At 40.9% G+C, this 16,504-nt stretch overlaps 1 pseudogene across 1 annotated transcript; it reads left to right on the top strand.

The window, feature by feature from the left end:
* The first annotated feature begins 9,352 nt into the window (after positions 1-9,352).
* LOC105524141 lies at positions 9,353-10,389 on the top strand (annotated as a pseudogene). Its single transcript, XR_001003704.1, has one exon. The product of XR_001003704.1 is annotated as a non-histone chromosomal protein HMG-17 pseudogene (transcript).
* Positions 10,390-16,504: the final 6,115 nt, after the last annotated feature.

The raw sequence follows: 16,504 nt of genomic DNA, 5'->3' as shown, positions 1-16,504 counted from the left end.
AATGTTCCTTCTCAGCATGTCAGGAAATGTTTTCTCCAATTAAATAATCTTATTTTAGTGTTAACTCTGTGCCAAGAAAATAAACAATATATCTTTCATGAACACATCTACTCTGTTGTATAAAAACTTTTATTTTCTGGGAGGCTGCTCTTGGAATTTGTACATGTAATGAGATCAGAGCTGGAAAAGTCTTGTTTTCTTTAGCATTTAATGGTTTTGGAAACTATAAGGAGCCATGTGACACATTATAATGACAGAGCTCTATGAACAAGTGAATATCAAAGATCTACAGATAATCTTTTCTTCCTCAAAAAAGGTTTTACAAGAATACTGTATTAAGTACAGTGGGATGTTTTCACTCAGTCTTCATCTGTGTAAAAATGAGTTGCAAGAAAATCTGTTGCCGATCATAGACCAAATGCTGTTACGCTTTCAGCACATTTGAAGGGATTAGGCATTATGGATATGTACTTCCAAGATCAAGTTGCAATAATGGGAAGTCAGGAAACACACTTAAGATCCAAGTGCCTGGCTGTCTAAAGGATGGCACGGAGAAGGTAGAATGCCAGAGGGCTCCTTCTCGGAGGTCTCTGCCTCCTACTCCCAGAGAATGGTTCTGGACAAAGACCTGCAGCAGGAGTCGTGTTCTGCTGCTCCAGCTCCCACTATTTCAACACCCTCTGTTATGCTCCAACAATATCCAATAACTCCCACTTCTCCAGACCTGCAATGCTGCCCCTCTCTCCTCCATGCCTTGCTCTGTGCTGTTTTCTACCACAAAAGCTCCTGTTGTCCCACAAGACCAAGCTCCTGTATCACTTCTTCCATGAAGCCCAGTAAATTATTCTCTCCTATTTTTTCTCCCGTTTCACCTACTGGTGAGCTTCTTAAAAGCAAGAAACTTTATTGATATTGTTTATTTTACATTCCCATTGCCAGACTCATGGTGGGTACATGATATGTGTCTGTGAAATGAACAAGTAAGTGTTAAATCTAAAAGTGATAAGGGATCTTATCTATTAGCAAACTTGAGGCTTCCTTGCTGACATAGCAAAAGGCCAGTCTCATGGTTCACTGGGGAAGAGGGGAAGAGAAATTGCTTTAATCTCCTCTCTCATTCTCTCTTTAATCTGGATTTCGGTCAACTAGGACCAGTAGTGAGCTTCCAGTTGCCAAAAGTGTTGTGCCCCTTGATTGCCCATGGGATGTGCTAATGAACAATTGCTAGTAGAATTACATGGCAGCTCCTCTGCCCTTAGGATCACAGTGCTACATTCCTTTCAGGGACATACACCAGGACAAACACCTGGGTGAAGGAGTGGCACAGAAGAAAACTTCCCCAGACCTACATGGAAGAGTGTTAATCTCTTGAGAAGTTAAGAGGTGGCTTTGCTCTTCCTAGCTTTGTGAGTATAAAGTTTAGAGGGAAATTGAGACAGACAAACAGGGGGTTCCAGTCATAACAGACTCATATATGCAGTTTCATTCCTCCCAACACTTGCTCCATGGGCCTTTCTGAGAGGCAGTGACCAAGATGAAGAGTGAAGAACCCTGTGATGGGAATCAGGACTGTGTCCAATTCCTAGCTTTACAACTACTTGTGTGACCTTCTACCATCTTCTTCATTTCCTGAGGCCTCAGTTTTCTTACCTGGTAACAGGGATTACAATACCTACCCAATCACTTTACCATGGGGTGCTAAGCTTTGAAAAAGTTAGTTTCCACATAATCTCCTCTAAACTTTAAAGGGCGGTACCACACATGGCTTGTCTCTCACAACTCCCTTGCGAGTACCCACCTGGGCTTCCCACTAGTCCACAAATGAGTTTTTTCACCTGTGAAGCATTAAAGTTCTGCTTCTTGATTAACACCAATAATTTCCTGAGGATATCAGGTACCACAGATATGGTGTGAGAAAGAGGGTGTTCTGCTCTAAAACCTATAACTCCAGCCTAACCATGAGAGAAACACCAGACAAGCCCCAACCGGGGGACCTTCCACAGCAGACCTGGCCAGTACTCCTTAAGACCATCAAAGTCAGCTGGGCATGGTGGCTCACACCTGTAATCCTAGCACTTTGGGAGGCTGAGACAGGCTGAGGTCAGGAGTTTGAGACCAGCCTGGCCAATATGGCGAAACCCTGTCTCTACTAAAAATACAAAAATAAGCTGGGCGTGGTAGTGGACACCTGTAATCCCAGCTCCCCGGGAGGCTGAGACAGGAGAATGACTTGAACCCAGGAGGCGGAGGCTGCAGTGGGCCAAGATCATGCCACTGCACTCCAGCCTGGGCATCAAGAGCGAAACTCTGTCTCAAAGAAAAAAAAAAGAAAAAAGAAAGCAAAACCCATCAAAGTCATGAAAACAAAGACTAAGAAACTGGCACAGACCAGAGGAGGCTGAGGAGCTATGACCACCAAATGCAAAGTGATTACCTGAACTGGATCCTGACCAGAAAGGGAACATTAATGGAAAAATTGGTGACATCCAAAATGTGTGGAATATAGTTAATAATAATGTGACAGTGTTAGCGTTTTGGCTTTGACAAATGTACTAGGAAATGTAAGATGTAAAGAGTAGGGTAATTAAGTAAGGGGTATCTAGGAACCCTCTGTACTATTTTTACAACTTTCTGTATATCTAAACTTATTCTAAAACAAAAAATACGTAATTCTACATCGACTTGAATTCTACTTTAATTTCTAACTCAAGCTTTATCCAAATATCACCTTCCTTGTGATCCCTTACTGAATCCCCCACCCAGCTCTGACCTTTAGTTCTTCTCAAGTCTCCTAGCACTTTGCTTCCTCCTTAAATGGCATCTACATGTTATAATTATGTGTGTACTGTTCAGACCCCTCCCAACACACATACATACACTGATATGGGAGCAACTTGAAGGTGACTTTTTTTTAATCTAGAGAGCCTAGCAGAGTTCCTGTTACATGATAAATTTCTTATAAGTGTTTATGAATGGATGGATGGATAAATAGCAGCAGCCTGTGCTGTCAAAGTATAGAATTGCTACAGCATGTTTTTGTTATGCAGGTTTAGCAATACAAAACATTTTCCCAAAATAGAATTTATTCTGTGGACTAAGGCAATGTGTCTGCTACTCAAGACAATGCCATATATTTGCAAAACACCTTCCATTCTCAACCTTTAAAGCTATTTAGAAACCACCACTTATTAATCTTCATACCCCCCTCACATGAAATACTTTTGGCATAATTTAGTAATCCAAACTGTACATACCACAGGGGATTTGAAAAGTACCTAATTAAAGATACAGTGCTGTGCTCACCTTATCCTGGGCTTAAATCCACTGACATTAGTGAGCATTTGGACCCAGGGGAGGAAGAATTGAGGCAGTTTTATAGCTGGGGATTTTAAGGGATTTGAGGCATTGGCACACTAGGCCTGAATGAGAAAAACAGGTTAAAATCAGGGATAAATAAGATAGTTGGAAACCAAACAGGGTGTCAGAATTAAGAAAGAAAATTGGAAAATAATGAGAGTATTATTCTAAACTGCTAAATCAAGGACATGAGAGAGGCCAACATAGGAGGGGGGAAAAAAACTGAAAAAGTTTTAAGAAATGGTATTGTCTTCACCTAATGTCCTCCAAAAAGCAGAACTTGAGACATGAATTCAGATGTAGGTGGATTACTTTTAGAAGTGAATCCAAATAACAGGAGTGGGGAACTGAGAAGCATGGGCCTGGCTGGTTTAGTTTTCGGTGTGATCTCACCTCGCTACAGCTTCAACCTCCTGGGCTCAAGTGATCCTCCCACTTCGCCTTCCAAGTAGCTGGGAATACAGGCACGTGCCACCATGCCCAGATAATTTTTGTATTTTTCTTTTGTAGAGATGGAATTTCACCATGTTGCCTAGGCTGGTGGTTGATATTCTCACTGTGGGAAAATCAAATTTTGAATATAACTTGCAATAACTGGGAATGCATGTATTTATGACAAATTATTATTATATTAATGCAAATGGTCACCATTAATAGTGGTTTAGCTAAATTTTGTACGCTTTAAGGAAAATATTTCAAAAGCAACTTTTATAGGTTTAGAAATCCTGTGACAATGAGTAGATGGTAAATCCTATACACAATTAACTCCTCCAGGTTGCTAGGTGCTAAAATGTTTCTGTATAACAACCAGCCAGGTCCAGAGGCAGTAGTACTATTGTGACTAGCATAATTTCATTTCTAAACCAACTAAATGAAATTAAAACCCTTAGGAAAACAGTAGTTATTACCAGTATTGGGTTAATGGGAAGAGATTCATTTGTCCTCCCAGATTCTCATATTTCACAGCCAGCTGCTCCATGACAGCTCCCTTGCAGAAGCTGATTCTACATACACGCAATGGTAACAGTTGCTTCACTATATATTACTTCGACCTTCTCCTCTCAGTTGTTCATCCAAACCTGGGCAGATTAGGGGCTCAGTGTTCCAGAGGTAAAAAAAAGAAATCCAGCTGTCAGAAATGGAACTCAGAGAAAGTAGTCTGCATCTCTGTTAGTATCACTGTGGCTGCTATTGCTTCTGTGGTTATGGAGACCCAGCCTTTCAGAGTGGCTCAGGGCCATCAGCTCTCTTTCCTTTTGCTGTCTACCCTTGCGGTCATGATGTGGAGTGATTTGAGAAAGGTGCTTGGCATGAGTCCTCCTTAGCTTCTGCAGCAACCAAAACCCCAAGCCAGCTCGGAAATTCAGTCCCAAGATCTGCACTCTGAGCCACCAAGACACCCGAAGTGAATGTTACCATGCCTCAGTGTTTAACAGAGACCACCTTCCTCCTCCCAGAGCCTCTCCCCACCTAGCACTTACGCAGGTGGCACATTTTATGCAAGAAGACTACACCTGGAGGTTAGTGACCTGGTTGTTTCTAACTAGCCAAGTGGCCTCAAGTAATTAACAATCTCCTTGGACCTCAGTTTTCTCAGTTATAAAATGTGAGTGGAGTTTCAGAGTGTTTTTCAGCTCCAAGATGTTATGATGTAAAAATCCTGCCAAGATAAATTTCTTAAGTTTGTTTTCTTGCATTTCCACACTCCCCTTCTCTCTACTTGACCTGCACATGGAAAGTATCTGATGCCTCACCCTTCCACACCCTCACCAGACACTTGAGAAAATCTGGAATGTTTCTTTTATAAAAGAGCTTGAGCTGTATTTTCTAAACACTTGACTTCTCTTTCCTAGTAAAATCCCTGCCACCTCTTCAAATTGTAGTGAGTAAGCAGACCATCAGAAAGAGGGCTAATTCTTATCAAGTTCCTTGAATCTGGCAATGAATTGGGTTATTTCAGACATCATTTTTCTCTGTGAATCAGCTAACACCAGCCTACCTATTCATCTCTGAGTACACCAAGGTATTCTAAGTAGGATGTTTCTCATGGGGGAAAAAAGTGTTTTGAGAATTCTTTTGCCCATTCTGGCCCAATAGAATTTCAGTTGGCAACCCCCAGGCAGAGTCGCAAACCTACATTTAAAAAAAAAAAAAAAAAAAAAAGAGGGTCTCATTCTGTCGCTCAGGGTGGAGTGCAGAGTTGTGATCATAGCTCACTGCAGCCTTGAACTGCTGGACTCAAGCCATCCTCCTACCTCAGCCTCCTGAGGAGCTGGGACTACAGATGTGAGCCACAGCGCCTGGCTTGCAAACCTACCTTTTTATTTCTACAGATGTTGTTTATCACCAGAAAGTTGTGCAGAGTTGTTTGGGGGCTGGTGATTAAAAGCAGCTCTTTTGTTCAAATATTTAAAGGAAGTTAAAAACCAACTATTTAATGCAGTTTGCTTCATCTAGAATCCACCAAATGTTTTCATTCTGATAGCAGTGTCAGCCTGGAGATACAGAGCACTGCAGTTCTGGAGACATGTTTGTTCAGTGAGAATGCTCCTCAGGCTGCTCTGCTCCGAGTTTGGCTCCCTTTTTGAAGTGAGGCAACTGCTTGCTACTGCATGACGCTCTGTTCTGCTGTTTAGTGTTGGTTGTTGCTTGACTGATGCTGCACTGATCTTCATTCTGTTCCTGGCTCTGCAAGAAGACAAGTGCACCATTATTGAAATTAATTTATTTTACTGGGACAGCACCAGTGATCAAGGTACATAATGCAGGACAGCCAGCTTCCACAGCACCCAAACAGCAATTAGCTTGATCCTCTGCTTAGACTTAATGACAACATGGCCCTTTGGGTTAGAAGGCAATGAGTGCCAGAATTCCCTGGCCTCAGAGAGTGATGTGAGGGCTGATGCTGAAGGGAGGAAAATCAGTATGGCAGTTCAGGTTTTTTAGAAGTGACTTGAAAACTCAATGTGAGGTCTTCCTCCTATCCAATCATATCCAGATCTTTCTTCCTTTTAGATTATTTCAGTGTTTTATTTGGCTCATTTATGATGCATGAGGAAGCTTCTTTTCAACAAAAGGGTGAAAGCAACACTTCTCTTTGTTTAAACACTTTGAATGTGAATTCATTTGCAGTTTTGACCCAAGAAGCCAGGCTCTATTTCTGGCTCCACTACACAAGTCATTTGTCCTCTCTGGACCTAATTTATTCACCTAAAAAAAAGAGGGGGGGGGTGGGGAGATTGAGAATTGACCTTTTTTTTTTTAAGAACTTGTTACATTATTTGCAGATCCAGCTCATAATAAAAACATAAGGCCTAATGTTAAGATGAAGAATTTCAAAGCAACAACAATGGAGCATTAAACCAGATCCAGGTATGGGGCCCACTTGCGCACAGGGCCCTGCTCAGTGGCATAGGCCACACGCATGGGTCACATACTGGACTTGATCTCTTTCATGCCATCTCCAGCACCAAACTTCTCTGATATAGCCTTTGCTTTCATCTACACGTGCACACTCCTCATGCAAAAATAAACAGAAACAAAAGCAAAAACAAAAGGCTTCTGTTGCCATTTTTGCTTGATATCTACCTCATTTTTCCTTTTCACATCCCTTTGACCATAAGTTGTACCTCAGCCCTTTCTGACTTCCTTTTATTCTCCAAGATGGATTTTCTTCTTTCCTGCCTAAAACATCCAAATGACCTTTGCTTTGAGCTTTTTCTAAATCACCATATGTTAGATAATTGTGCCCAGAGGAATTACTTCCAGAGTGGCCTAAACACAAAAGAAAACACAGAGCCAACTTATTCTCTAGAACAGTGCAAACATTTCCTTAAACCTAAGTGTCTCAAGAGGAAAACTGACAGAATAAACCTTTCACCCAGCAAGTCCACTCTGGGTAGTGCTTGTACTGAATCCTTCTTGCATTTTTACATCCCTGATTTATCTACTGTTTTGCCAATAAAAGCAGTCCCGTTCTTTGATTTAGGTTTTTTTACAGTGGAAAAGTGGCCAGAGAAAATGACTCAGTTGAGTGTTTTATTAATGGAAAGAACTGATATGCCAGCAACAAGCCAAGTTCTTTGCCCCTTCTCTATCATGTTACACCATAATACAGCACCTATCTGGGAAGTAGGAGATTGCAAGTTAAATGCCAGCAAACCTATGGCTTTTAGATGATAAGTTCACTAAAAAATGAACAGCCACAGAATATAAGGGGATTTCAATCTTCAGAAGTGAAATCTGTCAGTAAAATTTAACAATTACAAAGCAGCTACCAAAAAAGAAGGATCCTTTTAACATGTATTATAAGAAAATAACTTTAATTTCTTGCATGAGTTTTTCTTCTATGTCCAAGTTATGGAAGTCTCATTCAAGTAAGTAAACTTCCCACACAAAATTTCATTGTTTTAAATCAATGGAAAAATCCGATTTATCCTTGAAATTAACTTCTAGAATTTTAAGAGGAAAAAGTGACTTCAAATCTGTTCATGACTGACAACCCAACCTCAAAATGATTTATTTTCTGTCATGAGCATTTGAGGTGTTCTGTTTATTATCAAAAATAAATGCATTTACTTCTTTAATCTTATAAAAATTCAAAAGCCCATTTGTCTCAGATAATCAAAATCATATAGGGTAGGTTTTAAGGTACAGTTTAGGGAAAAGATGTTATGAATATTGATAAACCTCTGTCTGGTTTATGACAGTTGCAAATATTTGAATACCTACCCTTCAAAATATGAGTGAACAAGCCTATAAAACAATAAATGCCCATCTTGAGAGCTCATCTATTGCTCTGCCTAGTGGCAGGATTATATTCAAACTCCCTATGTTTGTTTCCTAGGGCTGCTGTGACAAAACACCACAAATGTGTGGGTTCAAAGAATAGGAATATGTTCTCTCATGGTTCTGATGGTTGGAGGGCTGAAATCAAGTGTCAGCAAGGTCATGCCCTATCTGGAGGCTCTAGGGGAGGATCCTCCCATGTCTTGGTGGTTCGCCAGCAATCCCTGGCATATTATGGCCTATAGATGCATCACACTCCAATCTTTGCCTCCATTGCCACATGGCATTCTCCCTGTGTCTCCCATCCTCTTCTTATGTGGACACCAATCACCTTGGATTAAGGGCCTCTTCTACCCCCATATGATCTCATCTTAACCAATTATGTCTGCAATGACTCTATTTTCAAATAAGGTCACATTCTGAATTTCTGGAAAGAGCATGAATTTTGGAGGGATACTATTCAACTTAGTACAACCTCCTAAACAAATGATAAGCTTTCCTGTGTTTAAGTGAAATAAAATAAAACAAAAATAACTTTATAAAGTGTTCTAGAGAAGAAAAGCTCAATGAATTCCCTAAGAATTCACTCTATTCAGCCATCCACCCCAGCAGTTCTCAAAGTATGATTTAAGGGCAATCCACCTCATTTCAAATTGGGGGATTAGGGGCTTATTAAAAATACAGATTCAGGGCTGGGCATGGCGGTTCATGCCTGTAATCCCAGCACTTTGGGAGGCTAAGGCGGGAGAATCACAAGGTCAGGAGTTCAAGACCAGCCTGGCCAACATGGTAAAACCCCATCTTTACTAAAAATACAAAAAAAAAATTAGCTGGGCATAGTGGTGGGGGCCTGTAATCCCAGCTACTTAGAAGGCTGAGGCAGGAGAATCGCTTGAACCCGGGAGGCAGAGGTTGTAATGAGCTGAGATAGCACCACTGCACTCCATACAGATTCAGGCCGGGCACGGTGGCTCACACCTGTAATCCCAGCTACCTGGGAGGCTGAGGCAGGAGAATCACTTGAACCTGGGAGGCAGAGGTTGCAGTGAGCCAAGATCATGCCACTGCAATCCAGCCTGGGCAAGAGAGCAAGACTGTGTCTCCAATTAATTCATAATTAATTATTATTTGAAACAATCCAAATAATTAATTAATTAATTAATTAAAGTTAACATACAGGAGCAGTGTGAAAAAGAAGAGGCGAGACCGGCCCCTGGACCGACAAAAGCCCACGCACCGCTGCATCCTGCTCCCAGCGCCTATGTCCCGCCACTGTCGCCACCACCATCATGCCCAAGAGAAAGACTGAAGGAGATGCTAAAGGAGATAAAGCCAAGTTGAAGGATGAACCACAGAGAAGATCCGCGAGGTTGTCTGCTAAACCTGCTCCTTCAAAGCCAGAGCTCAAGCTTAAAAAGGCCCCTGCAAAGAAGGAAGAGAAGGTACCCAAAGGGAAAAAGGGAAAAGCTGATGCTGGCAAGGAAGGGACTAACCCTGCAGAAAATGGAGATGCCAAAACAGACCAGGCACAGAAAGCTGAAGGTGCTGGAGATGCCAAGTGAAGTGTATGCATTTTGGATAACTCTGTACTTCTGGTGACTGTACAGTTTGAAATACTATTTTTTATCAAGTTTTATAAAAATGCAGAATTTTGCTTTACTTTTGTTTTTTTTAAGCTGTGTTGTTAGCACACAGAACACTTCATTGTTGTTTTTGGGGGAAGGGGCATATGTCACTAATAGAATGTCTCCAAAGCTGGACTGCTGTGAGGAAAACACCTTTCCCTTCTAGTTTTGAGAGACTTCTTCTTGGCTCCCAGGAGGAGGGATTCCCTGACTTTAACACACATGGCCACCTTGGCACAAAAGCCTTATGGTATGGAAAAACAAACTCGTTTTTATGTCCTCTCTCCCTTTCCATCCTTCAGCATAGACTTAACTCCCTTAAGCCCAGACATCTGTTGGGACCTGACCCCCAGTCATTGGTTACCAGTGTGTTAGGCAATCTGGACTTTCCAGTGATGCCACTGAGATGGCACCTGTCAAAACAGCAGTGGTTCCGTTTCTAGATTATGGATCTTCAGATAAATTCTGCCATTTTCATTTCACTTCCTGAAAGTCAGGGTTGGCTTGTGAAAAGTTGTTAAACAACATGCTAAATGTGAAATGTCAACCCTCACTCTAAACTTTTCCTGTTCAGAGCACCAGATGAAGACTTTGTTAAGTTTTATAGTGGTTTTCTGATTTTTGGTAGTCCATTGAAGAAGGGAGTTTGAAAGTTGTTGTATACTGTCAACGACTGTCTGCCCATATCCTGCCTGAAATGCCATGATTGTTTACAGAAAGTGTCTTTAATAAAGCTCGATACAGTTTGGCTTGGGAAAAAAAATTAAAATACAGATTCATAGGCTCCACCCCAGAACCACCAAGTCAGAACTGCTAAGTTTAGAGGCCAGGAATCTGCATCTTAAAGAAGCTCCTGGGGGTTTTATGCACATTAAAATTTGAGAACCACTATCTATAGTAGCAGAAAAGTCAGCCTTACATTCCCCATGGTGCTTTGAAATTCATTCCTTATTTTTCCTCTATTTTTAATTGAGAATAGCTGGTCAACAAATTTTCTTATATTTTAAAATCATTATAAAGGTACTCTTCATTCCTTTTCCCCCTCCAGACTAAATAATATAAATTCAAATAATGTTAATTCCTTAGTCTTGATAGGATGTATTTCCTAATCATTAAATCATTTACAAACTCTGGTCAAATTCTTTCCTCTCCAGAATCATAGACAATACCCTTTAACCATGGAAAGAGATCCCACTCTTTAATATTTCAGATTAGAGAAATCAGACGCCTAGAGAAGTCACACTAAAGTCATCTGTATTAGTCAGAGTTTTGCACAGGAATGGAACCCTTAGATACATAGGTACATATATATTATATATCTATATAATATAGATATATAATATAAATATATACAATTATGGACGCTCAGAAGTCCCATCATCTGCAGGTTTGAGACCAACAGACGCTGGTGGTGTAAATTCCAATCTGAGTCCAAAGGCCCAGTATCCAGGGGCACCAATGGCATAAATCCCACTCCAACAGCAGGAGAAGACCGATGCCCAGCTCGCAGGCAGGCAAGAAGCAAAAGGGACGAATTCCTCCTTCTTCTGCCTTCTGTTCTATTCAGGCCCTCAATGGATTAGATGACGCCCTCCCACACTGGAAAGGGTAATCTGCTTGACTGAGTCCACCGATTAAAATGTTAATCTCATTTGGAAACATCCTCACAGACACACCCAGAAAGACTGCTTAATCTGGGCACCCCTAGGCCTAGTCAAGTTGACACATAACACTATCCTAATCAGGGTTATTTCCAGCCATGAAGAAAGGTGTAGTTACGAATTGATAACCTAACGGTGTCTGCCTCTAATTCCTCCTTCCTTCCTGTTAGCCTTTTGTGTTGACTTTGATCAATGAAAGAACAAACCTAGCACTTACAGGCTGTGTCTGAGCCCTGTTATGACACAGGAGGATGTGAGTGTTGAGACTGGGAAAAGGTATTCATGAGGTAAGTCCTAAGCAACTTTTCACCTGACCTTCTGAGCTTTTGAGGTTCTACAAGTCTTGAGAACCAATCATTCCTTTTTGAGCAACACAAAAATGACACTTGGTGAGGGCCATAGACAGCATTCTGATACTGCTAGAGCCAGAAGGCTTAAAATCTTAGCACTGATACCTGCTATTTCTCAGCCTTTAGTTTTGCTCTCCCTTGAAAGAACTCTGCTGATCATTCACATATGCATTCATCAAACATGAGTCAACATTCCCTGAGTATTCACAGTCTAGCAGAGTTACAACAAGTACTATGAATAACAAATCTCTGAATAAGAAAGAACTTTGATGAGTTAGAGGAAGGGAAGAAAACAGAAGGGTTATTCAGTTTTGAACCACACTGATAGAATGACTCAGAGCCCCTTTGTGTGCATCCACAAGAAAGAGACAGAGCGATAGGGAGAGCCATGTCACCCAAGCTCCTGCCATTCATACTCTTCTAGCAGTAGAAAAAGTACCGCTACTTGGCTAGTAGCCAGTCACATATTTCCTATTCTAGAGACAACTGTGGGACTTTACTGAGTGTCTTTTTTTTTAGTCAGACTAGGAAGGTTAACAGTTTTAATGGCTTTTTTAAAGTCATAAAGTATTTATGAAGTACCCACTATGAGCAGAACTTTTTAAAATTAAAAATTGCTAAAGAAATTAGAAGATACAGTCAGCCCATGAGGATTTTACAATTTATTTAGGACAGAAGATACTCATATTGTTAGAGAATGCTATAGGAATTCAAATTAAGAATTCAGTTTCCTGGAAAGTATGATTGATCACAGGAACTATCATGAGGAAGAGTCTAGAACTGAGTCTTGAAGAAAATGGAGAGTGACATTGACAGAGAAGAGAAAGAAAGACTTACTAGGGAGGGCGAATCACACCCAACAAAGGCACAGCAAGGAGAGAGTTCACCAAGGTAAGAGGAAGACCAAGAAATCTGGGCAAACTGAATAAAGGGATCATTTGGCAGAACGGGAACTGTAAATAAAAGGTGAACCCAAGGGGTGGAATTCTTTGAATTCAGCCTAATTGTTAGGTTAGCCATATGAAACTGCCACTTTTGTAAGTCAATTAGCAGGAATTTCACATGGTCCAGTTGGAAATATGGAGTTTGTGAAATGACATAGTGAAGAAGCTGTTTTGGGAAGACTTATCTGGTAATGGGTAGGCTGGAAGTCAGCTACACCAGAGACCTGGAGACAACTAGGAATTACTTTAGTAAATTGAGCATAAGATGGTGATAACATGGATGAGGGCAGGCTGTGGATATAGAGAGGGAGAGTCAAATCTCACAGGCATTATGAAGGAAAAATTTCACCTAGACTTGATGACTAATTGAACATGGGCAAAAAAGGAAAGAGAAGAGTCAGAGATGAATACGAGATTTGCCGTCTAGGGGACTAGAAGGATAGTGTTGCCATGGACAATAGAGGTATACCTTGATTTATGTAATAAATGCTTTCCTGAAAATGTGTGTAGCACAAAATTTTTGAAATCAGGTCATGATTTAAATACACTAAGAACACTTGCTGCATTTGTTAGCATATTGATTTGCTGCTTTAATAAACAGAAAGATAAACCAGAATGGCCATTAATGCCACACTTTGGGGTTATCTTTACTGAATATGGGCCCTACTGAACAGAAATTAGAGCTTATCACAAGAAAACAAATTTTGTTTGAAAATAACCTTTTTACTACTTTTTTATCTGACTCTAAAAGTAACATAGTGGCTTAAATAAAATAGATTCATCTCTTATGTAAAGGTCTGAGCTGGTAGAAAACACACAGAGCAGGACAGGGCTTTGTGGGGACCCAAGTGCTTTTCATCTTTTTGCTCTATCATCCTTTATGATAGAGCATTTGATGTTGCCCTCAATTTGCATGACCAAAACTGGCTCACCATCATCTGTCCTTGTTCCAGATTATAGAAAAAAGAAAGAGGATGTCAAGGACAGCAGCTTCTGTATTAGGATATACCAGAAGTTGTACACATCACCTCTACTTATAGTCTACTGGCCAGATCTTGGTCACATGGACATATCTAGCTGCAAGGGATCCTGAAAAATATAGTCTCTAAGGGTAGCCATGTGCCCAGCTAAAAATTAGGGGGGGTTTCCATTAAAAGGAAGATTAGAACAGCAGATATTGTGAGACAATTAACAGTTTCTGTCATAGTTGGGAAAGTCTTTTGTAAAATTGCTTTGAAAATAATAGTGAAGGGAAAATCCAGATTTTCAATTATCAGGTGGTCTAGGACTGCCATATATCTGTATAGGGAATGGGAAGAAGAAAATATCACTTCCTTTTCCCAAAAATGTGCTCTAGTCTCTGAAATTTTGAACTAATCAGTGAGTCAAGAAAGCACTGAAGAATTGTTTGAACAAACTGGTTGTCAAATTGTAGAACTGGAAGGCATCTTGTAAGAGTATCTTATTAAACACAGTGTGAACCAACAGATTTTCAGGAAGGAGATTTCTCCATGTAAAATAAATGACTGCCCAAGTGAATCTTCATTTCCACCTCTGTCACCAAACCTAAGACCTTTCCAAAGTTGCATCTTCTCCTGGAAGTATCACACTTTGATTCCAACCGCCACTGCCATGCCTGTCTCCCTGGAACACCCAGTTTCTCCTTTAAAATTTAGCCTGGACACAAGTAAACCCCCTTTCTTTAGTGTCCTTTCATGCAGCTAAGACAGGTATTAAAAAATGACTTAACTAGATATGATGAGAGAACCAAAAGAAAAATCTTAAAAAAATAGACACTACATAACAATTATCAGGTTTTTGAAGTATAGAGAGAATTTTGAGCCAACACTGACAGTAGTGGAGGGACTAGTACAATGTCAGAGACACCTTCCTTCCCAGCTCCCTGCCAATCTTTGCCAGGTGGTCTCTGGCCATTGCTTGTTTTTCTAACCTCTGGGAGCCGGTTCCAGACAGTTCTGCCCCTGAATGAATAGAAGACCTTTGGGTACTAGATTGGGGCTTCTAAACACTAACCAAAGACACTAGTCTCCTAAGCCAGGGACTTAGGATCTCACAATTAGCAGAGAGTAGGGTCTGTTCATTCTTGTTGCCCGCATGCCTAGCCTAGTAACTGGCACATGGTCAGGGTCCAATATAATGTCTCTCATGTAAAAATTCAAAACCTGACCGGGCGCGATGGCTCAAGCCTGTAATCCCAGCACTTTGGGAGGCCGAGACGGGCGGATCATGAGGTCAGAAGATCGAGACCATCCTGGCTAACATGGTGAAACCCCGTATCTACTAAAAAATACAAAAAACCAGCCAGGCGAGGTGGCGGGCGCTTGTAGTCCCAGCTACTCGGAAGGCTGAGGCAGGAGAATGGCGTAAACCCAGGAGGTGGAGCTTGCAGTGAGCTGAGATCGTGCCACTGCACTCCAGCCTGGGCGACAGAGCGAGAGTCCGTTTCAAAAAAAAAAAAAAAAATTCAAAACCTATCCTTATGCAAATGATCAGAGCAAGCCAAGTCTTCCCACTTAATTCCAGTTTGGGATCTGAAGACCATGCTTTCCTTGAACAGTCAGAATTGGGGTATTGGACATTCTGAATAGTCAATGCTTCAAGACTTATGTGATCTGCTGCAGCTATCTGTGTGCACTCCAAAACAGGAGATGACTCACAGACCTGACCTGAGGTCATCACACCCACCTCTTCATTTTGAAATGAAGCCCACAGAAAAATTAGTGACTTACCCAGGTTCTCATAGTAATTCAGTGGCAGAGATGCACCTGGAACCCAAATCATGCAATGCCAGGTCTGTGTGTGTTTCAGCTCACCACTCCTCATTGCTTAGCTCCTTGATTTGTTTTCCCTACAACACTGATCTCAGAGAAGCTTCAGAAGGCTCCGCTCACCTGGGGCCCACAGGTGGTTCCCTATGGTCCCTCAGCATCAGATGGGCCTTCTGTTAGTTCCCAGAAGCTACATCATTCCTTCATGTTTACCCCAGAGCCCTTAAAGTTCAACGGATGTAAAAACACATACTGCCCAAACCCGGGCTCACCTGTGCAAGCCTCTGGAAACTTGAAGAAGACAGAATTGTTTGCTACAGAGCTCGAGTGGGTCATAAATACAGAAAGCACCTGTCAAAAGTAATGCTGCCTTATTCTTTGAAAAAAAAAAAAAAAGCACAAAACGCTTTTCTCTGTTTTATTTGCTTTTTCCTTCTATTGGCCCAAATCTACCTTCCTGAAGAAACTGTAGGCAAACCTCTGAATGCCTAATCCTCTATTTTTGAACACATAAACCAGAAAGGCCAGTAACTCCATGCCTTGAGGTTACCTTTACTGAGTATGAGCCCTACTGAACAGAAATTAGAGCTTACCACAAGAGGACAAATGTTGTTTAAGAATAACCTTTTAAATACTTTTTAATCTGACTCTAAAAGCAATATACACTCTTGGACTAAAATTGGGGGAAAGCAAAGTAATAACTTTTAAAGTTTTAAAAAGTATAATCCCACCAACACTGTTAATGATTTGGTATATATCATTTCAGTCTTTTTTTTTTTTTTTTTCAATACACATGGAACTATCATACAGTTGCAGGCAGAGTTACAAACTTAAAAAAAAAATCAGTCTTGCGTCAGAAGAACAGGCAACAGAAAAAAAAAGTCTCACACGTCCTAAGAACTGTTGATACATATAGAGATAGGAAACAAGAAAGCTTCATCTTTAAACTTGGAAAAAGAGAACAGAAAGTGGTTTTCATGTTATCATTGT

This window comes from Colobus angolensis, unplaced genomic scaffold (assembly GCF_000951035.1).
Source record: "Colobus angolensis palliatus isolate OR3802 unplaced genomic scaffold, Cang.pa_1.0 Scaffold49, whole genome shotgun sequence".
In the NCBI taxonomy this organism is placed as follows: domain Eukaryota; kingdom Metazoa; phylum Chordata; class Mammalia; order Primates; family Cercopithecidae; genus Colobus; species Colobus angolensis.
The sequence above is the reverse complement of the archived record's forward strand: the minus strand, read 5'-3'. Positions and strand labels throughout refer to the sequence as shown.